At 40.4% G+C, this 23351-nt stretch overlaps 1 protein-coding gene across 9 annotated transcripts in view; it reads right to left on the bottom strand.

Moving 5' to 3' along the window:
• Window positions 1–23351, bottom strand: part of CMKLR2 (chemerin chemokine-like receptor 2) — a 54986-nt gene that overhangs the window by 19767 nt on the left and 11868 nt on the right. For 6 of the 9 annotated variants that reach the window (XR_009453738.1, XR_009453739.1, XM_059702892.1 and 3 more), the window contains exon 2: window positions 15043–15134. The gene's annotated coding sequence lies outside the window, so the exon portion shown is untranslated. Of the gene's footprint in view, window positions 1–548; window positions 760–15042; window positions 15135–23351 lie in introns of all 9 variants that reach the window. The other 3 variants (XR_009453740.1, XM_059702895.1, XM_059702893.1) reach the window with 1 other exon arrangement.

Raw genomic sequence — 23351 nt, forward strand, 5'->3', positions numbered from 1 at the left:
TATCCCTCTCCCTTCCTCTCTGTGAAAAATCAATAAAATATATTTAAAAAATAAATAAATAAATAAAGGATATAATCTAGGTCATTATCTCACTCCTCTCCAAAGTCTGGGGAAGAACCACCATCATTGACAATATATTTCAAAGCCTTGCTTATCGCAACAAGAAACCCCCAAATCAGTATTTCCTTGAAAAAGGATTTCTATGTGATGAGTAATTTTTTAGCAGGAGGAATGTGGGCACTGAATTTGAAAACCTTGATGGCACAGGACTTCTGGACCTTTATTTTTATGGTGCATGACTTGATAGCTACTGGAGATCTCAATTTATATTTTTGATCTTTTCATTCCGACAATCAAAATTAAAGAGTTAATCCTTTTCAATGGCCTCTGGGCAGTGTTATGACTCCTGAAGAACTGATTTTGGAAGCAGCAGACACAACAGGGTCCCTAACAGTTCACAAAACATCTCATAGATAGATACCACCATGGCTTAAACATTGTTTTAAAAGTTGACCATGACTATGTTTGTGTAAGTCTAGAATCCTTACCATGACCTGAAATCTCTGCAGTCAGAGATATGCTTCAGAAAAGTCAGGGGCACAGAGTAGAAGTTTGTGCCTCTATCACAATATACCTTTGTTTTCTATTTCATCATTACTTGGCACTAAAGATGTTTTGGTTCTCAATCACACATTGTCAGTGACATTTACAGAAGTCTCGGGGCAAGGTATTTCCTTTCTTAAAGAGAAGGCTCTTGTTCTAAAGGAAAAGGAACAATAGTCAAGGAACTTACAGATCATATTGAAGTTATAGGCACCTCACAAAACAATACTGTTCATCATTCAAAGAAGTAGTAAGTGAACTTGGTGAGGGGGCAGATGGGAAACTTGTTTTGATAGCAACAGTAATGTTTATTCAACAGGACAGAAAAAAAAAAAGTGGAGGGAGGCGGGAAAAGCAACATTTCTAAAACTTCCTCCCATTCATACAAGATTGTGCCTGAAAATATCGTTGCCTTTTTTCTCCCCTAGGAGGAGATAGGAGGGAGTACAGGATGAAATGTAGAAGTGAAAAATAAAGTTAAACCAAGTTGAAAGGTAATAATCAAACAATTGGGCCCCAGAATTATCACTGTGATAGTTTAGAAGACAGTCATCATTAACACTTTTCGTTTTTTTATGGTAATGAAAACAAAGGGAGCCACCTCAGCCCTCCACTTTGTCGTGGTCAGTCTATATTTGGACTAGCTTGTTGAGGTCTGCAAAACTGATTTTGAGAAGACCACTGGAAAACTAAAGCAGTGAAAAAGACAGGAGTAAAGAGACTGCAGGAACTTGAGATGATGGCTTTGTTGGAATGGTTAAAGAAATCAGTGAAAAAGGAAGACTTAAGGAGCCTGATAGCCATTTTCAGACACTTGAAGATAAGGAAAAAGTAAGGTGTTTATTCTGTGTTTTTCCAGTGTTGGAGCTAGGGCCAAAATTGTTGGCCTAATACCCAGGAAAATGTTGGCTTATTAGAAGCAAGAACTGATCAAATTAGAGAATGTTAAAAACCTACAGCACAACAAACCAAACAGACAGATTGCATTGCGTGGGCTCTATGGGGGTTCAGGCACTGAATGGCTGCTGAATGGGGATACTACAGAAGGCATTGATGCATGTGTGAACGGGACCTTTAACGTCATCCTTTAGGGACAAGAATCTGTGACAACAGATATTATTTTTGAGTCCTTATTCTCTACTGATTAGAAAACTGAAGGTGAGGAAAATTAAAGAACTTGCAAAGGCCACTTAGTTGGCAAGTTGACATGGTTAGAATTCTTATCCGAATTTCTAAACTCTCAGGTTCTTAACTGCTTTAAGCACCCAAAGCACAGAAATCCTCTCTGATGCTGATTTAGAGAATACTTCTACTGTGTGTTTCCCCCCTAGAGCTGTCCCTGTGGCTTAATGAAGAAAAACCTGAAACTAAAACAATGAACCACTCTTCCCTGCAAATGAGGGTGACTAGACAGGAGAGAGCTGAGAATCGTCTAGGAAAGAGAAAGCTACTTGGTTCTTTCTTTGACTCTTCCTCACCACTCCTCACCTCCAGGCCTAGGGGAGCCAGCGTTTGAGAACAGTTTTGGACGTTGTGCTCCTGTCACACCTGTGTCAGAGGCCCACACTCACCCGAATCTCTGCTACCCCTGGGGCTGGCTCTGACTCTCCTGCTAAAGTCACTGCAAAATGTGGGAAAGTGAAGAGCCACATTGCCAGGCCAGGAACCTGAACCAGCCTCCATCTTGCCCACAGCAGCTGGATGCTGAAGATGTTCAGGCACGTGCATAGCCTTTACTGCCCCACAGCAGGTTAAACCCCAAGTCTCCTTCTGGTCTCTCATGATGAACTCGACCGAATATGAGCCTGCAGGCCTGCATTTGCCCAAGCACCTCTCCTTTCCTCCCGGAACCCACTGTGACTTCTTGGCCTTCGAAGGGCAAGGGTAGTTTCAAATAGTGTATATCCAGGTCCTGGCTTAACACTTCAGGCGCAGGACACGGATGAGACTGAAGAAAATAAAAGAAGTGAAAGAAAACTTGTAACTCAGTTTCTCGTTTCGGTCAAAGCCCTCCAATCAAACCCCACTGTGAGGCCCTCAGGACTCTGGGTTCATTATGGGGAAAGTGTCCTTTAGTGGTTGGCATGACCCACTGTCACATCTTGAGATTTCCCCCATGCTCTTCAGTGTCAGTTTCTTATTAAAATAAAATAAATGAGTCCTGGCCAGGTAGCCCAATTGGTTAGAGCATCGTCCCAATGCGCCAAGGTTGTGGGTTCAATCCCAGGTCAGGGCACATACAGGAGGCACCAATAAGTGCATAAATGGGTGGAACAATAAATTGATGCTTCTCTCTCTCTCTCTCTGTCTCTCTCCTTTTCTCTCTCTCAAATCAATAAATAAAAATTTAAGAACAAAACAAAATGAGCTATTTTATCTCAGGATACTACTGTGGGTAGTTTGTGGCCCATCTCTGAAAATCTGAACACCTCACTCTATACATTCAGGAATTCCTTTACAATTTTCCAGGCCGTGGGAATATTTTCTTGTTAGTTTCCCCCTTGGTCCACCCAAAAGTTCAGATCACATGACATAGGACCAAGATTAGGGTGAGGCAAGTGAGGTTGGGTCATGCAAATAGTCTGATCCTGACTTCATTGAAGATTTTGATCTATTGTTCAGCATGGATTTCTTTTGCATTAAGTGTGATTACTAAGCGTTTGGGCACCTGTGAAAATTTTGCTTTGATCACCTCACCCTAGTTCTCCACCTGCCATGACACTTGACCCATTTAAGTCCACGGGTACTAGGTAGCCTGGTATGTTGAGAGCTTGTTTGGAGGTTCTAGCAGGGGAGCGCAGCTACTCGTATACTCTTGACTGAAGACCAGTCCTCTCCTGGGGCGGGGCAGGGGGGAAGGTCGTCATCTTCTACCGAGCACGCAGCTTCGGGAGGGACGCACATGGATCGGTGAGGGCGGAGGGGGACACCCGCCTAGCCAGCCAGATCAGCGAATCAACCCTGGCGATCAATGGGGTGACAGATGTCGCAGCCAGATCGCCCTCACATTCTAGCCTGGTATGTTGAAAGGAGAGATGGTTCTAAGTTTTAGCTCTGAGTGTCATTAGCTGCATGACTTTGGATGAGTCACCTTCCCACGTGGGACCCCAGGTGCCTCATCTGGAAAAGACAGATTGATGTGCAGTTTTAAGCATTTATGAGAAGCTCAAGTGTGACAGGTCAATGTATTCTAGCTCTTTTACTACTCTCTGTGCCTCCGAGTAGCACTAAATCCAGTACTTTGCACAGAGTGGGCATTCAAAAAATGTCTTCGAGTAGTATTATTACTTTTTGCACATTGGATCCAAAATATGGACCAAGGTCCAAAACAAAAGGTCTACACAGATTAAAAACATTCTGCAAATGAAAACAAAACCTCCCCAAACAAGAATATTGTCCCTCCCTCATTCCTCCCTGAGAAAGGAATGAATTTTAGGTCATTGCTCTATCTAATTCATTTAAGTACGGCTGCTCCCCCCCCCCCCCCCGAATATATTCTATTCAAATACTTCAGGTTATGAGCGAACCGGACTTGTGTAATCACTCAGTCCTCTGGGATTTCTTTTCATTTAAAGATACCAGTACCACCCTAATGAGTCACATTTCATAAAATGTAACATCTGTGAGAAAAGGTTATAAACATGCAGCAGTGCCCAGAAAACAGCTGTAGAGCTGCAGAAGCAACAGGATCTCCACTTCTTAACTAGTTCTTACTGAAGTCTGCATAACTAGAAAGTAGGGGGAGAGAACATTTGTGCATATAGCTCAAACCCCTTTTATTTTCTCCTCTTCCTTCCTTGACTATCAAAGAAAGGGAGGGAGGGAGGAAGAGAGTAAGAGGAGGGAGAAAGACAAGGAAGAAGGAAGGGGGGGAGCAAAAGATACTGGTTCCATGGTGAAACCATGACTATATTTTAAGAGCTCTTTTCTGTATACTATAAGCTCATTTTCACTTTTGCCATCTTTTCCATTCACTTACTCTCTGACCAGAGGTAGAAATTCAAGGAAAGAACCACTTCTGAGACCCCTTAACTATATTATTTTGTAAATTGGTTCTGGGCACAGTACGTTTGCAGTAAATAATGTTAATTTATTTAATATCTCTGTTTCATATTTAATACCATGCGACCTTGTCTCAGAAATAGAGGTCTGGTACTTGAGGAAAAGAAAAGTGACTTCTAAAGGTCACTAAAGTACGGTGGTTTATAAGAAAGAATGGATGTAGGCATGTGTCTGTACTGTCCCGATGGTCCCAGTATTTTGAATAAGTCAAAGCCAAGGGTTTCTCCAGCTATTCAAGTCCAAGAAGGTAATCAGAAAATATCTTGGCGCCTGTACAAGTAATACAATATTCCTTCACTGAAGCACAGTTGCAAGCAGTTTCGTTCCTGATAGGACACTTGGAAGGAACTCAGTGACAATCCACTTGATACAATAAAATTTCTTTTTAAAAATTCTACTTTTAAAGTTCCTATAGCTTTTCTGCTTTTCACAGATTTTTCTCTAACAAGGCAAAGTCAGACAAACCATTTTGATCTAAAGTCTGATTCCCCGAAACGGTGTTCAGTAACTTCTGACTAGTTATTAAAAAGCAAAAAAGCTTGGCAATTCTAAGCTCATCTTTAAAACCACCTAAGAGGAGGCAGATGAATAGTAAACACAGACATCCTGAATTGAAGACACTTTAGTTTAGCTTGCTTTCAAGATAATGTTTTGAAGGTTCTGAAAAGAGAAATTCACAATAGCCAGTCTAAGACTTCTAAAAAAAAATCCAATTTTCCCATACTGACCTGGAGAATGGGATGGGAAGGCAGTGTCCAGAGGATTCTTCAGAAATTACCTGTCTCTGCCACTTCAAAAGTCACTTGTTAAGCAACACTTGCACTGAACTCTATGCCAGTTACAGTACCAAGCACATCACCTTCTCCGACAGGTTTTCCTAGCTGATGATATGCTTAAGCAACAGTTACAGGCCCTGAATCATTTTGCTAAAATGGATTTGGTAGGCCTATATTAAAGAGATCCGTAATAAGGACTAATGGCTTATTCAGTGCCTTTTAACCATCCATGCATGAGAAGGAAGTCAATGTGATTTGCCCGGGAAGCATGCCAATCAACCGCCTTCACTTGCATTTCCATGGGATGTACACTACTAGTCATGGAAGGCAAAGATGAGTGTCTTTGGTGACCTGTTCTGCCATAAGACATGCTAAATTTCTGCCCAAATACAAGCTTTCTCCTTGACCATGAATGAGTTCAATGTGAGTCAAGAAAGCGATGTGACAGCTTAAATCATAATCATAATCAAAAGTAAATTTAGCCCTGGCTGGTTTCTCTCGGCCGGAGGATCGAAGGGTGGAGGGTTTGATTCCTGGTTAAGGGCAGGTACCCTGGGTGCAGGTTCGATCCCCAACCCAGTCAGGGTGCATATGAGAGGCAATCAATCAATCGATGTGTTTCTCACTTGAATGCTTCTCTCTCTCCCCCTCCTCCCTCCATTCCACTCTCTCTAAAAATCAATGGGAAAAATATCCTCAGGTGAGGATTTAAAGAAAAAAGTAAAGTTTCCTTGAGCTTTTTAATAGAAATGGGGGAGTATTTCTCCAACTCTACTGGAACTGGTAAGACTGCACCTGGGGGTATTGTATTCTTTTCTGGGAATTATAATGTGAGAGGAACAATGATAAACTGGAGCATGTCCAGAAGAGAGGGAACATGATGGAGAGAAAACTTCTTTAAACTATGTCAGGTGGGGAGCATTGAATGAACTGGTGGAAGCTATTTATCTTGGAAAAGAAAGGGCAGGGTCACTTCTTCCAATGTTTCAAGGGCTAGCATAGAGAAGAGGGTTTTATCTGCCAGAGTGTAAAACTAAAGAAACCTTTAGCTCAATATAAGGCAAAACTTTCTAAAGATTATAGTTGTTTTAAATGGGCATTTATTCATTTAATAAATATTTACTGAGCATCTACTACGTGTTCTAGGCCCTAGAGATACAGTAGTGAATAGCAGTGAAAAGAGCCCATAGAATTTTCATTCTCAGACAAAACTGTGTCAGCTAATGGCACATTTCTTATAACTGGAGATGTTTAAAGAGGCAACTAGAAATTGAGGATTTTGTAACAGGAAATGAGGAATTAAACATGACTGGACTTGATGATGTCTAAAGTTCTGCCAACCCTGAAATTATGTTGTGGTTACTCTAATGTTATAGTGATAAAGTCTGATGGCTCTCCTGGCTATTGGTCAGGATGTACAGTTCTAGTATGTGGCTTAGCCAGTCTTCTATCAATCAATGCATATACACAGTGATGCCTCTGCTAAGTTTCTTAGAGAGATTGGGTGGCATGGAGGGTAAAGAGAGGGACACTAGAAAATTTCTTCCACATGAAATGAACAGAGAAGGAAAACAATTTTCCTCATGTCCAATATTTATCCCCAAAGAGCTGGTTGCCATTTCTGCTACTGTTATTCTTTTTCTTTTCTCTGTAATTCTTTTTTTAAAAAAAATTTTATTTACTGATTTCTAGAAAGACAGAGGGAGAGAGAGAGAGAGAGAGAGAGAGAGAGAGAGAAACATCGATTTGTTGTTACACCTATTTATACATTCACTGGTTACTTCTTGCATGCGCCCTGACTGGTGGTCAACCCTTCAACCTTGGTACATTGGGATGACGCTCCAACCAACTGAGCCACCTGGCCAGGGTTGCTTTTCTTCTTTTTCTTCAACTTGCCATCATTAGTTGGGGAATGTGAGTTCTCTCTTTGAAAGAGGGTGGACTCAGCATAGCTAACGATCATAGATTCATAGTCTGTTTAACTGGATGAGATGTTGGAGATACATGAGAAAACAGAAAGGCAGCAAACACTTTAAAAGACCTGAATACTAAAGATAGAAGCACTAATAACAACTGTTATTTTAGGCAGAATATCTACTTTGGAACAGCAAACTTTTATACAGAATGAAGTAGAACTTTTAGAAATTGCAAAGTTAATATTGAAGTTTAATTTAATGGATGTACAAAATAGTAGCTTAGACCCAGATGAAGAGAGAATGTATGCCGTGCCAGCACAGCCATGGGTTCAGTGAGCCTGAGGAAGCGTGGTGACGGATTAAAGAAAAGATAGACAAACAGAATATAGCTGGGGCTCAGGTGGATCTCCTGTGTCTAGATGAGGCCACAGAGAAGGATCCAGCTAGCAAGCTGAGGCTTTGTTTTATAGTTAGAGAAAAACAAGGTAGTGGTCAACATAGTTATGATGTTCTTGTGAGTTTCACTTGTTTTGGCAGCACTTGCTGCACCTCCCACAGCCCATTAGTTACCTAGGAAGGAACTAGGGGGCAGCCATAAGGTCAAGCTTAATTATGCTAAGAGGACTCTACCCTCTAAGCTGGGACTTGTTTGTGACTCTGCCACAGGTCAGTCTGAGGCTTAACTCCAGAGCCGCTCCCTACAAGAATGTAAACTAGAAGATTTATCTGAAGAAGTTACCCAAAGTGTAACACAGAGAGAAAATGATATAGAAAATATGAAAGAAAGAAAAAGCTAAAAATTGAGGAGTAGAAAATAAGAAAGTCTAACATATCAAATCAAATCAAAACTTCAAAAGGGGATAAAGCCTTGGTTACCAGGTGGTTAAAATGAGTCCACAATCAGAAGCTGGGCCTCTAGTTATAAAACAATGCCCATAATATTCCTGATCAAGACAGAGGGTGATTGATTTGGGTTTCATTCAATCTGGTAATTCTTAGATGTGTCAAAATGTCCTCTGGAGTTCAGAAAGGCACACTTATGTCTCAATAGCACCCAGAGGGTTGGTCACATCTTTGGACTGGGAAGAACGGTCATCTTGAAAACAGGGTCTCTCTGATTTGCACCTAAATATGGAGCAACTAACGCCATAAGAGAATAAAATTGGAAGACAGAACTCATCTTAGAATGAAATCATGACCATGATTATGAGACCTTGTGCAGAATTATGAAATGCTTGTAAATGTCTCACATTGATCATGTTTCTATTATTGACTCTTCCCTAATGATTTATAGTAAAGTCCTTAAGATAAAAATAAATATTTGTGGAGCAAAGAATATGGAAGTTGGACACTAGATTGTTTGGCTAAGTGGATAGAGTGTCAACCTGTGGACTGAAGGGTCCCGGGTTCAATTCTGGTCAAGGGCATATACCTTAGTTGCAGGTTCCCAGCCCTGGTCGGGCCATGCAGTGGGCAACCAATCGATTTGTCTCTCTCACATCGGTGTTTCTCTCTGTCTCTCCCTCTCCCTTCCACTCTCTCTAAAAATCAATGGAAAAAATATCCTCAGGTAAGGATTAAAAAAGAAAAAAAAAGAATATGGAAGTCGGAGAGATTTGTGACCAGAGAAGTGGGTAGGAGAGTCAGCTTCTGAGAGACAGGGAAGTGTCGTGAGTACCTGGGTCCCCTCCAGGATAAGAAGACAATGGAAGCTGGTTGAAGCCTGTTCTGACTGAATAGCAAGAGACAAGTGGGACCCTCCAACTAAACAGACACTGCAGTCTGCACAACTCTGCTCCTTACTATATTCAGGTATCAAATGAGAGCACAGGTAGATCCTTCCTAAAGACTAGGATAGGAAAGTAGTAGCTCAAAAGCTGGGTGGAGTTACATTTCTTACAATACGGTTATCTAGATATTCTCTAAAATCTCTAATAGCAGTGGAAAAGACGTGAAAATCATCTTTTTAAATGTATACCTGACCTAGCAAGAAAGGAAGTAAAATCCTTAATGGCCTGAACTGAAATGGGAGCAAGAACCCAGAGAAATATCAAAGCCGTTGGCTGTCCTATGGCCCATGTGGCCTTTCCTTTGTTGTTACCACCATGCAAAGGGCAGAAGGTAAAATGTTGGACCTGGAAATTTCCTGAAATGCTTCGAACCAATAACTCTCCAAGTGTTTGGTGAAGGGCTCATGTGCATGTTAGGGTCCCAGTTTCAACTCGGCCTTAGCCATCACTTTCTACTTGCACAGAGTCACAAGTTCTCCAGAGATGAGCGGTTAGGGCCTTTTCGGGTCTTAGCAATGCACAGAGTCCTGGACGTGAGCACACCCCTATACATGAACGTGGCCTTCTTGATTCCAGGGTATATGTCAGAGCTTTTCAAAGCCCCCCTGTATGTCTCATTCTCCAATTTCTCTTTCAAAGCTTTTGGTTAGTTTAATGCCTTGCCCCAACTGGTATCCGTCACCTCAGGCAGCTGCAAAGTTAAGTAATTGCCTGTAATTATTTTTGACAAATGCTTATGGCTAAAAAGCTTTTCACACTGGTTAAGCTCTGAGTTAGGTCAAATATAGACAGCTTGCAAGTGAGGTTTTTCAGGGAGCCACCAGACAGGTCATATAATAATTCTCTGGAAATGAAGCTTTGATGGAGCTCTAGCTCCTTTCTGTTGTTTTCAGTGGCTGCCAGGCTTCTGGTTGTCACCTAGAATGCAGGCTGTTAGTTTTAACGAATATCCTAAAGCAGCCCGGCCCGCATCGCTCAGTGCTTGACTGCTGACCTATGAACCAGGAGGTCACGGTTCGATTCCCGGTCAGGGCACATGCCTGGGTTGCAGGCTCGAACCCCATTGTGGGGCATGCAGGAGGCCCCACATCTCTCATCATTGATGTTTCTATCTCTCTCTATTTCCTCTCTGAAATATATATATATAATTTCCTTCCTTCCTTCCTTCCTTCCTTCCTTCTTTCCTTCCTTCCTTCCTTCCTTCCTTCCTTCCTTCCTTCCTTCCTTCCTTCCTTCCTTCCTTCTTTCCTTCTCTCGCTTTTTAAATTAACACTCCTCAATTGTTGCTAGCCTGTGGGTAATTTCCAGAGTTCTAAAAAAGCTGATTCTGATTGTTTTGCCAGTTTCTTGTTGCTTTTGTGGAGGAAAGAATTTTTTGAGGTCCTTACTTTGCTATTTTCACTAATGTCACCTCAATAGGGAGTTTGAATAGGCATACTTGATGCATCTGGAAACCACTTGGCCCAAATAGCATGGTGCTTTTTTATTTTAAAATATTTTTATTGATTTCAGAGGGGAAGGGAGAGGGAAAGAGAGATAAAAACATCAATGATGAGAGAGAATCATTGATCGGCTTGCCTCCTGCATGCCCCACACTGAGGACCAAGCATGTGCCCTTGACCAGAATCGAACCTGGGACCCTTCAGTCTGCAGGCCAATGCTCTATCCACTGAGACAGACCTCCTAGGGCAGCATGGTATTCTTTAAAAAAATTAGGCTTATGAAATTTAAGAAGAGGAATAGTTAAACTCCTGTGGAAAATGTACATTGTTCTACCACTTTCTTCTCCTTCCTAAACTTGCTTTAAGTCTAGAGACTATAAAAATGAATGAATGAATGAATGAACGAATGAATGCATGGGCCAATAAATCAACTGCATTTGTGGCTCACTAAAACGTCCAGTACAGGGATTTGCAGAGAAAGGGCACTCAAGGAATGGTGCTGAATCAAAATAGATTGGCTCAAAATAGGCAAAAATTTTTTCTTCTCTATTATATCTTATCCTGCTCATAACATTAAATCTCCAGTTTTATATTTATCTCATATAAAATTGTGTAATCTTTTATCATGAATGCTTCCCACTTAATTTTTATGGGGTATATCTTAGTTTGGGTAGAAAATGAGTCCTGTCATATAGTTTTAACAGTAAATTTTTTCCATACAAGAAAGGAACAAAGGAACCAGGAGGGACAGAAGAAAGGAGGAAGGAAAGAAGATATTCTTGCCAGTTGTCAAGGTGTTGGCCACTGGCAAATTACAAAAGTATTTTGACTAATATGCAGCAGAGATATAATTATTTTCCATCAGAAAACTCTTAACTAGCTCAATTGAAGGACAGTAGTTAAAGAAGCCTATTTGGAAAGGATCCAAAAAGATTGTTGTGTCTTTCTTAATTTGTTATAATGAATGAGTCATAATATTTTAAGAGGATTAAAGCTGCTTATAATGAGAGTGCTACATTTAAAGGACTAAGGAAGCTTTAGGAACAATATAATATGATTGTAATACAATATAATATGATGGGCTAAGATAACGTGATTCTTCCATTTCTTGTTCTTACAAGCAAATTACAAAACAAAATACTAAGTGGCTTTTAATTTTGTTTCATTCTTTGTCAGAAGATGTGAAGATGAAATAGAACCTGATTACACACACACACACACACACACACTCACACACACTGAGTTAACTCAATTTTATGCCATAAATTGTTATAATAAATCATTTTATATCCTTACTTCTCTAATGATTCTATTTAATTAATAATGAATATAAAAGCAGGACTTCAATTAGTACTCTAGCAAACATAGCCTACATCTTTTAAAATTGGTTTATCTTCATTAAGTACTTAACATCATCTAAGAAAAGGCAAATGGTATTTTTCTCAGTTCTTATGACATCATCGTATGACTTTCCAATTTGGAAAACACTCGGAAAAGTAGGAAGGGTCTTCAAGACATAAGGCCTGGTCTCTTTAGAAAATCTTTGTCACAGAAAAACAAATAGAGGGGTTATTCCGGATTAAAAGAGAAAAGATACAAAAACGGAATGTAATATGTAACCACTGATCAGGGGTGGGCAAACTTTTTGACTCGAGGGCCACAATGGGTTCTTAAACTGGACCGGAGGGCCGGAACAAAAGCATGGATGGAGTGTTTGTGTGAACTAATATAAAATCAAAGTAAACATCATTACATAAAAGGGTACAGTCTTTTTTTTTTTAGTTTTATTCATTTCAAACGGGCCGTAGTTTGCCCACGGCTGGATTAGACACTAATGTTTAAAAGCTATGAAAGATATTTTGAGAATAATTGTGGAAATTTGATATGAGTTGGATATAGTTAAGAACATATTTTTCAGCCCTAGCCAGGTGGCTCTGTTGGTTGGAGTGCTGTCCCCTACACCAAAAGGTTGCAGGTTTGACTCCTGGTCAGGGCACATACCTATGTTGCAGGTTCAATCACAGTCAGGGAGCATACAGGAGGCAACTGATGGCTAAGTTTCTCTCTCACATCAATGTTTCTGTCTCTCTCTCTCACATCAATGTTTCTCTCTCTCTAAGAAAAAATGTATTTTTCAGCTCTGGCTAGGTAGCTTAGTTAAGAGTCTGATCTCTGGTTGTACATACAAGAAGAAAGCAATGAGTGGGACAAGAAAATTGGTGTTTCTCCCTTCCTCTCTCTCTGTTTCTCCCTCTCTCTCTCTCTTTCTCTCTGTCTCTCCCTCCCTCTCTCAAAAATCAATAAACAAAAAAATTTTTAAGTATTTTCTTAGGCGTGTTAATGATATTGTTTTGTAGAACATTCTTTTTTGGGAAGTGCATGCTGAAGTTTTTAGGGCTGGGTCTACAACTTGCTTTCAAAAGATTCAGAAAAAAATATACATATCATAGCTGTTAAGCTAGGAATGTATAACCTGATTTTTATCATGAAATGTGGTGAATAGCAATATATTTCCTCCTTCAAGGAAAAACTTACTGCCCTAGGCCCTGGGAGAGCAGTCAAGAGCAGCCTCCAGCTAGCAGCTCTCGTGGGACTGCTGCTACTACATATAGTGCCCCACCTTTGTCCAAGGTCATGCCCTTCAATGATTATTGAAATGGAAGTACAAAGGCTCGGCCATTTTGGCCCAATGGGAGACAATTCTGAAGGGTCAATTATAGCTTTAGAATTGGCTATGGCTGTCAATCCTACCCTGCAGCTCAATTTCTCCCCCTGCCCAGTTGTCCCCCACCCACCTACCCACCTTCCTTTCACACAGAGATATAGACCCTAAGGGCACAATCTAATAAATATTTGATCATTAAACTCTGTCCCAGAGTCTTCTAGGATAACTCAACCTGTAACACGCATGGACATCAAATAACCTCCAAATGAAGAATTTGTTTTTTAAAGTTTTGTTTCCCTAAAAAATGCCAATGTCACAAAGAAAGGCTGGGGAAATGTTCCAGATTAAAATAAACTAAAGAGATATGACAGCTAAATGCAACCTATGATGCTGGACTGCAACCTGTACTGGAGACAAATTAAATGCCCAAAGAGCATTATTGGATCAGTTGACAAAACTGGAATATGGATTGTAGTTTAGATAAAAAATATTGAATCAATTTTAAATTTCCTGTAATTGATAAGTGTACAGTGGTTATGTAAAAGGATGTCCTCGTTTTAACAAATAGACACTGAAATATATAGGGGAAAGGAGCGTGATATTTTCAACTTCCTCTGAAATGGTTCTGAGAAACTACATAAAGAGAGAATATAAAAAAGTAAACGGGGCAAAATTTTAACAATTGGTGAGTCTAAGTAGGGGGGATATGAGAGAATTCTTTGTATTTTACTTGCAACTTTTCTGTCATCTTGAAATTATTTTCAAATAAGAAATATATATTTATATATTACATATAAAGAATTACAGATTAACCAGATATAGCAAAATGTTAACAACTGATCTAGATGATAGGGATATGGTTGTTCTCTGCACTATTCTTTCAACTTCTATGAATGTTTGAATTTGTTCATAAGAAAAGTTGTGGGGGGGCGGGGGGAGGGGAATAGGGGCCAGGATGTTTGTTATGCAAGACTATACCTTCTGGAGCACTATGTCTTTATTTCAAGTTGCTGCCCCATGTTTAATGGTTACTCTGTCTGTGATTAACTGAGAGAACATAGATTAGCATATCAATTAGACTCTTAAAGTTTTCCCCTCTATAAAGTAGCGCTCTTTTAAGTCATTAATTATTTACTTCCTCATTATAAGAAACCCAATTAGATGTACAGTGTAAACTCTTAAGTGCCAAAACTTTCTCTCTTTTTTATTTTCTGCTGTATCCTTAGTTGGTAGAACAATTCCTAGACCATGGAATGTGCTCAATAAATATCTATTAAAACAACAAGTGAGAAAATAAAATAAATAACACGTGAGAAAGAGCTAAAATAAATATGATTTGGGTATAAGTTAATAATTTTACCTACTAAACATCAACGCCTACCATTAAGACCAAAATTAAATTTGATTTGACTTTTTGCTTGCTCTCTCTTTCTTACCGCAAATTGGGAGAATATGAATTCTAGAATTATTTTAGCAATCAAGTTGTTAATTTGGATGGACCTGAGCCAGGAAGTAGTTGGAGATAGCGCTGCTGGGCTCCAGGAGGGAGCGGCAGAGAGCTTTTGAATGCTAGCCCTTCAGGGCCCTTAGGTATAGCGTGACCTTGAGGAAAGAAGTGCAGCTGCCGCTGAGGGCCTGGGAGGGGAGGTCTCACCACACAGGACCAAGCTAACTTGAAGCCAGGAGAACCCAGGCTCTACCACACTTGAAGAAAAGAGATCGTAAGGCTACATGAAGCCATGTGTCAGAAAGCATCGCGTAATTTATTAGCCAAGTGTCAATACTCACTCAAGGGGCCTGGAAATGAGTCCAGCTGCAGGAGACGATGAGCCAGGAGTCAGAATGCAGAAATCAGAATTGGAGCAAGAACCGAGAGGAACCTAAATAGATGTGGAAATAGGGTGCATTAGTTTTGACCTAACAATGGATGTGTGTGTTAACCACAAAACAGCAGCCTTCCCAGGATCGTGACCTCCTGGCAAACACTGGGGGCTTGCTGATGGTGCTGGTGGCTGATAGGTCCCAGTCCTAATGGCAAGTGTCATCCTAAGACACACTCTGCTGTCATTTCAGGCCATCCTTTATATTCTACCTTTCCACTCATTACTTCCACTTCCAGCTCAGAATCAGAGGAAGCTGAACAAAGCATAGCCAAGAGGCCTTCAATATTTTAAATTTTTATTCATTTCAGAGAGGAAGAGGGAGAGATAGAAACATTAATGATGAGAGAGCTGCCTCCTGCATGCCCCCGCCCTCACCAACACACACACACAGACACACACACACACACACACTGGGGGATTGAGCCTGCAACCTGAGCATGTGCCTTAGACAGGAATCAAGCCCAGAACCTTCAGGCCAATGCTCTATCCACTGAGCCAAACCAGCCAGGGCATGAGGCCTTCAATTTTTTATGTTTATCCTCTTGTCTGGCCCTCGCCTCATTTTTTTAAAAAAAAATATATTTTTATTGATTTCAGACAGAAAGAGAAGGAGATAGAAACACCAATGAGAGAGAAACATTGATCAGCTGCCTCCTGCACACCCCACACTGGGGATTGAGCCCACAACCTGGACATGTGCCCTTGACCAGAATCGAACCCGGGACCCTTCAGTCTACCTGCTGAAGCCCTATCCACTGAGCCGAACCGGCTAGGGCTCACCTCATTTTCAAATCTAGAGAGCTGCTTGCTCCCTAGGCAACTGTTATTTAAAATAATTTGTTTAGATTGATAATTAGCTATTCTGCATGGAATAATAACAATTATCTCTTTAACTAACACACCCAGCAAACATCTGAAGTGTTTTTAAGGTGGCATCTTAAACTGCTTACAAAGGACCACATCGCCCAACTTTTGGACACATTGTAGTGAAACATTAGAACTAAAATCAGTGCCGTGGTCTTACACTGTAAGACATGATTTATGATATGCAGGTGCTCTGAGAAATATGATTAATGGTTGGATTTTATTTCAGATATTTTCCCCATTTATAGTGAGAGTACTATATAATGTTTCTCCATTTTCTTCTTAGAATTATTTCATTAATACTCAGCTGTTGGCCTGTACTAAGGTTTGGCCTATAAGAGAACTTTATTACCGATGTTACTAGTGTGGCCAATAGCTAAGTTGACGGGTGGGGAGTAGTATTATTCCAAAAGTTAGTACAGTAAAGCAAAAGCAGTTAAACATTAACTTCCATGGATTCATCTAAAAGTATGCAATAAGAAATTCTGGAAAGGAGCTATTTTTACTTTCATTATGAAATTTGTGAGTTTTGGTTTAGTATATTTTTATACTGAATTACATATGCAGAAGGATAAACTGTTTTTCCAGTATATTTAGGGTCTGTCAGTAAATATTGTAAAGGGCTTCACAATGTGCAAAAAGCTCCCTGGACACCCTAGCTGGGGTGCCTTTTCAGGTTCTCTCTGCCTGTCATTGTCTCTGAGGTATTTTATAGTTGTATGAGTTGATATTTCTGCAAATGATCTTTGTCCACAGAAATACAAATGAATTGTATCTAGTAGAACGCAATTGATTATTGCCTTGTGAGTACTGGCCAGTTTTGCAACTGTTTATAAACTCACTTCAACATTCTTGATGGCCTATATATGTGTGATACTTTGAATGCTCCTTTTAATCCATGTAATATTTTTACTGATTCTCTCATTTACTAATGAGTTAATTAAAACCTTTGAAACGTATTAATTTCATATTTGTATGAGTCATGATTTACCTGTTTAAAATTATCTTTTGTCACTGGGGAAAAAACTGAGGACCCATAAGCAAGATTAATGTAGTTGTTTTGCATAGTTAGAATATTTAACACAGCCCTCAAATATATTCAGCTTTCCTTCTCTCTCTCTCTCTCTCTCTCTCTCTCTCTCTCTCTCTCTCTCTCTCTCTCTCCAGTTAGACCGAGGCCACTTTAATCCCTGCTGCAGCTTCTCAAACAGAGGAAGGGAGCTAAACCAATGTTCCAGCCAGCACCAAACAACAAAATAATTGGTTAGATGTGCTGCTTTGCCTGAGTGCAATCTGAGAACACAGAATGCCTCCCTGGCCTGAGGATACGATCTGCCTCAGCACCGTGGGATAAAGAGAATTCACAGCCGCCCCAAAGAACGTGCAGTTATATCTAATCTGTGACCGTCCTGGCCTCATCTCTCCCTTGGGGTATCTAAATATTTCCAGGGTGTTTATGTAGACTTGAGGCTTATTTCTACATAGCTCTCTGCAGTCGGTCTTCTTTCTCTTCTGTCGCCTGGTCTCTCCAGTTGTTCGGCCTCCCTCTCTCCCACCAGTCCTTCTCACCAAAGTGTTTGGATGTGAGCGATCGCCAGCATTTCCGGGCCATGTTTTACAGCAGTTAGGAGCTAGGGCCCTGGAGTCACACAGACCTTGCTTTCTAATTGCAGTGCCATTTTTTTCACCTGTGTGGCCTCGGGAAATGAGTTAAAAGCTCCAAGCGTCAATTTCTCCATCTGTAAAATAGGGATAATACTATCTACTTTATTGGGCAGCTGCGAGGATGAAATGAGGCAATTAAGTGAAGCTCCCGGCTTGATGCAGTCATCTGTTACGACTGCAATTTCCATCTCTGTCTCCTGTTTCCTGTTTGACTTCTATTTGTAGTGTTCTTCTACTTCCCATTTTCTTCTTACTTGTAGGTTCACAGCTTTCCCCTCCATCCGACATAGATACTACCGGGTTTCAGGTGCCCAAAATAAGGCACCTGGGCCTGGTAAGTATTTTACTCTGACGGAATCTGAGAAAACAGTGGGTCAAGAGAGGCCTTTTGGATTTCCCCTGAAGCAGGTCATAAAACCCGCATGTGAGAGGTGCCTCTCCCATAGCCAGAGGAAAGGAGTGTCCTCATCTCAGAAGCCGAGGGACCAGGAATCTGAAAAAACAGGCCTTGCTACATTCCCCCCCCCCCCATACTACCCTCAGCTCATAACCCTTTGGTCCACCACATTTTTCCACCACTCTCCACTTTTCATCAAACACTCATGAAAACACTCACCTTTAACCGTTTCTTCGGGCCTTCATTATAAAGCCTTCTTTTGGAAGGCTCTCAGGTCATTTACCACTAATATTAATTGTGTATGCTTTTCTGTCTTTTATGTAAAAATATAAACTTTCTATAGAATTATATTTGTCTTATGTAATTTGTATGCATTTAATTGTTTATAGTTCATATAAATAAATAAACATTAAATCTGTTCATTTGTCTTTTGTTACAGGAGCTCTGGCTGAGAATTCAGAAGGAAAGGAGGAAAAGATGTTCAATAAATCAAAGGCAGGGGTCACATGTACTGCATCATTTTTTAAAAATGTATTTTATTGACTTTTTAGAGGAAGGGAGAGGGATAGAGAGTTAGAAACATCGATGAGAGAGAAACATCGATCAGCTGCCTCCTGCACACCCCCTACTGGGGATGTGCCCGCAACTCAGGCAAATGCCCTCGACCGGAATCCAACCCGGGACCCTTCAGTCCATAGGCTGACGCTCTATACACTGAGCCAAACTGGTTAGGGCCTTTTTAAAATTATTATTACAATCAATTTAGTTTTTTCCATCAATGACCTGGGTAGAAAATCCATCAGCAAACCACTGACAGTGCCCGGCTCAGACTAAGGCCAGAAGAAGTGTGAGAGGCTGTTGCTGTTACCTCACTTTATCAGTCTTTTTGTTAGGGCGGATTGTGAAGTGACTCACATAACTAACATATGACTTTGTTGAAAGGTAGCAAATTCTTGGGTTTCTAGCTAATTTAATGACCAATGGCTCTAGTCAGAGAGTTCGTTTGATGATATTATTTGTGATCACTTCAGATAACATTTTGGATTTATGTTTCATCCTAAGAGAAAACATCAGCTGAAAAGACACCACTGTGAGCAGCAAACTAGTGGTTTCCTGCTGTTCCGGTAAAGCTGAACTGTGCTCATTGCTTCCTGTCCAAACGTAGGACATTCTGATCCTGTGATAATGTTCTACTAAAGGAGTTTATTTGTTTTTGCATCAAATGATTTGTGTCGATGAGTTCATTTCTTGTGAGGAAGATCAGTACAACATGGCTGGGCTCCTTGCTGTAATCTCCCTGCCGGCTAACCCAGCTAGCCAGAGAACACATCAATTGTCTGCCTTAGCAAGAAAAACATCAGCTCTTCCAAAAAATTTTTCCGTTGGGGCATTCTCTTAAATTTGATAAATAAATTATTTACCGATGGCTTGAGAAAAACATAAAAAGAGGAAAATGGTCATTTTTAAAGAAATCACTGAACGGCAGCCAGAGGTTTCAAGCAGGTTCCATTTGCCATGGCTACAAAAGAGAGCTGATTTGTTTTAAACCAACCTTCTGTTTATTTCAGGTTGAAACAAATGACTGAATCTTTCTATAAATATCCCAATGTAAAATTAAAATGGAGAAATACTCTCTACAATCGTTTTTCCCCCTTTCTGTATTCTGGGAGATGTAATCCATTTCTGAGAAAATCCGAAAATACCACTTTCATAGAGTGGTGCATTATAACCTCTCAGACAAGCAATTTCATGTGTGTGCTGACATACCCCTTCCCCATGCAGTCTCTCAAAACAAAAGGCAAACAATAGAGAAATGCCATATTTATACATGAAATACCGTTCCAGAGCTAGGCATCCCTCCCTGACAAGGTAGGAAGAGCTTAGCCATTTTACTACATTTCCCCCATCTTCTTGGTCAGAGCATGTAAGCAACTGTAATTAAGTATATGTTTTGTGTGTTGATTATGTAAAATCATTCCAGAGGCGACTGGTTTTATTTTGAATAGAGTTAATGAAATGAAAGCTCGTAGGAGGGAGAATGACAATCAAGCAGAAGAGTCTTGTTTAATATTATCTTTGCACCTGGGCAACATAATGCGTAATTTATATCAACTTAGTATTTTCCATAAGGTAACCAAACAACTGATTTGACTAAGCTTTAATTTTCTGAATTTGCTAGTGGTTTTGGAATTAAGGAGAAAATCACCAACAATTCTAAAGGGTAAGCTGTGTTTTTACATGTTACTTTCCTAACCTCCACAAGCCTATCCCACATTTTAAATCTGGATCCCTATTACTCTTCACTTATAATTTTTAGTTATATACTTAAATGCTTATTTGCTAAATGTTTCTCCCCTACTGATCCCATTGTAATGAGCTAGTTATTAATAAAAGGAAAGGAGCAACAGGAAGGCCAGACAAGATAGGCATGTCATTTGGGCAGCTCCACCAGGAAGCTGCAATTTCACACTCCCAGGAGATCCTGGCCCATTTCCAGCAGATCATGGGAGGATGGGGGAGAAGGGATCCAACAAAGGGAAGATAGACACATGCCCAGTAAAGTTGGGGTGACACAGGAAAGGCACTTGCTTGCAAATCACACCTGGGGTCAGGGATGGTTGGCCAGAATGGGTGTAGCCACTGCAAGTGCTCAAACATTTGGGAATACAGAATCCCCTAAACAAAGAAGTTGGGCTCTTGTTGCACTTTACTCTTGGCTGGAGGGGTCCTTTTGCTCCTGCTTCTTTGCATGCACTCCTATGGCCCATAGCCCTGTGGACCCCACATGCAATGGACTAATGGACTACAAATGGGAAACACAAGCTAAGCTAGCCTGGTGCTGGACTGGACCTGGGTCCAACATGGAAAGGAAACTCCGGATATTAGCTCTGATTTTAGCTCTACTGAAGCCCTAGCTACATTTCTTCTATGACTGGACTAAGGGAAATGGGACTTGGAAACCAGGGGCATAATTCCATGAAATAAAGCTTTCTACCATATCTCATCCTCCCGTGGGGGCCTCCAGAAATGCTTATCCAATGCTACCCCAATAACCCCACTTCCACATGCAACCAGGGAAGATGAGCCCCTCTTATGTCCTGTAACACCACCAGGCTGAAGTTTAGCTTACTTCTATACTCCAGAGCCTACCACAGTTTCTGGCAAAGAGCGGACCTCAATAATATCCACTGACAGGTGGAAAGACAGTACAGTGGGTTTTGATAAAAGGCAGTCATGCTGATGGGCATCTCAACAATAACCAATATTTCATTTTGTCTGAGAAGGCAAAGGTGAGTTTGAGAAGTTCGTAATTATCATCAACTCCATTCATTCCTGTGCTCAGAGCCTCTTCTTATGAAAGGTGTTAAAAGAATGCTGATTACCTAGGAAAGCTAGTCTCACTCCTGAGAGGTGTTAAATTTGTTCAGCCACTTCATTAGACCAGGATTTTTGATTGACAGGGAAAATGATGGAGAATTTTCTTCAAATTGCTATTAAGGGCAAACTAGTTTCCTGTAAACCACACGGTTGTCTAATCATGTATTGCTTATAATTAAAACCAGTTCACCTATCTACGTTAAAAAGGAAGCGAATACCAAGCACACCTAATTACATAATATCATTTAACACATTATGGTAACACCTAACATTTCCCGAGGACTTGTTAAGTGTCTAAGCAACTTTACATGCATTTTTCACAGTTAATTCTCAAAACAATCCTGTGAGGTACTATTATTTACTATTATATTTCTATGAGGGTAAGAGTGGTTGGGCAATTAGCAAAAGTGGTAAAGTCCAGACTTGGCTTCTGGGGCTGTCTGACTTCAAACACTTCTTTCTTAACCCTTGTTCACAACCTCTCTGTTAATGTGTTTATCTCCCTTGCTAAACTGTGAAAGCCTCAAAGGCAGGGACTATGTTTCACTCACCCTCATATCTCAACTACAGAGTAGAGTACAGGAAATGCAATAGATGCTCAATAAAATTGTAGTGCATGAAGGAGGAAGTGCTTTCTCAATATCAAAACTATATATGCTTGCTATAGTTTAATGTTAAATATAGTTAATTATACAATGTGTACAAACAAAATACACACATCAAACAAATATTTATATAATAAAACAATTACATATGAACATATCTCACTACTTTTATTAAATTGGTAATCTATGTTTTATGTTAAAGCATAAGAAATTCTCATTCTATTAGGTCAAAAATGGTGAAGGTCAAATAATATCCGTTTTATATGGTACAAGCTAGTGAAAAAAAAATTTATGTCAACTCTTAGTGGTATAATTAGGCAGGATGTTCCACTACCAGATTTTTCCTACTCAAATAGAGGTATGTCATTATAAACCACCAAAGAAAACTTCTATGTGAGAATTAAAGATGTCATATCTATAAGAACTTTCTTCCAGGTCCAATGGCCTAACTTTATATATGAATTATTTTCCATGTATTTATCACAGTGAGGATAATTTGGTCCTATGAAAATTCAACCCCACACATATTAGCCTTGGCTTGGATTCTCTTTTTCAGGCTGACAAGTTGTATACACCTCCTTTCAAAGTCCTTCTCCATGAAGCCCTCCCTCGCCCAACTCCACCCCCTCCCGCCCCGCCCCGTTAAAAAAAATATATGTTCAGTAAAAAGTATTTCTGGAGCCTCTAGGACAGTGGTTCTCAACCTTCCTAATGCTGCGACCCTTTAATACAGTTCCTCATGTTGTGGTGACGCCCAATTTCATTGTTACAAATTGAACATAATTAAAGTATAGTGATTAATCACAAAAACAATATGCAATTATATATGTGTTTTCCGATGGTCTTAGGCGACCCCTGTGAAAGGGTCATTCGACACCCCCAAAGGGGTCTCGACCCACAGGTTGAGAACCGCTGCTCTAGGAGGTGAAGGTGAGCTATAAGTTTGCTCCTCCTCTTGGGCACCAAGACCATACGGTGTATGCCAGAGCACTGGCCACTTGCCTTGAAGCTGGGTAGAACTTTGGGATGAAGTGAGGATAGTGGGCTGGAGAACTCTCTTATTATGGTTTTCTTTGTTATGGAAGACCCAAAATAAAGGGCTGTTTTTGCCCTGATGTTTTAGGGAAAACAATGGTTTACATTTGCACTTGCATGCTGTTCTCACACCCTCTCTCCTAGCAGAGGTCAAAGGCTGTTCTGGGCTCCTCAGGCCACGAAGGACTTCTCCTGGGTACACCCTATCAGTTTGCTCAGTCAAATCCAGATCTTTCCATCTCACTTGACTTCTGATGGGACACCAACACC

This window comes from Myotis daubentonii, chromosome 7 (genome assembly GCF_963259705.1).
Source record: "Myotis daubentonii chromosome 7, mMyoDau2.1, whole genome shotgun sequence".
Classification (NCBI taxonomy): Eukaryota; Metazoa; Chordata; class Mammalia; order Chiroptera; family Vespertilionidae; genus Myotis; species Myotis daubentonii.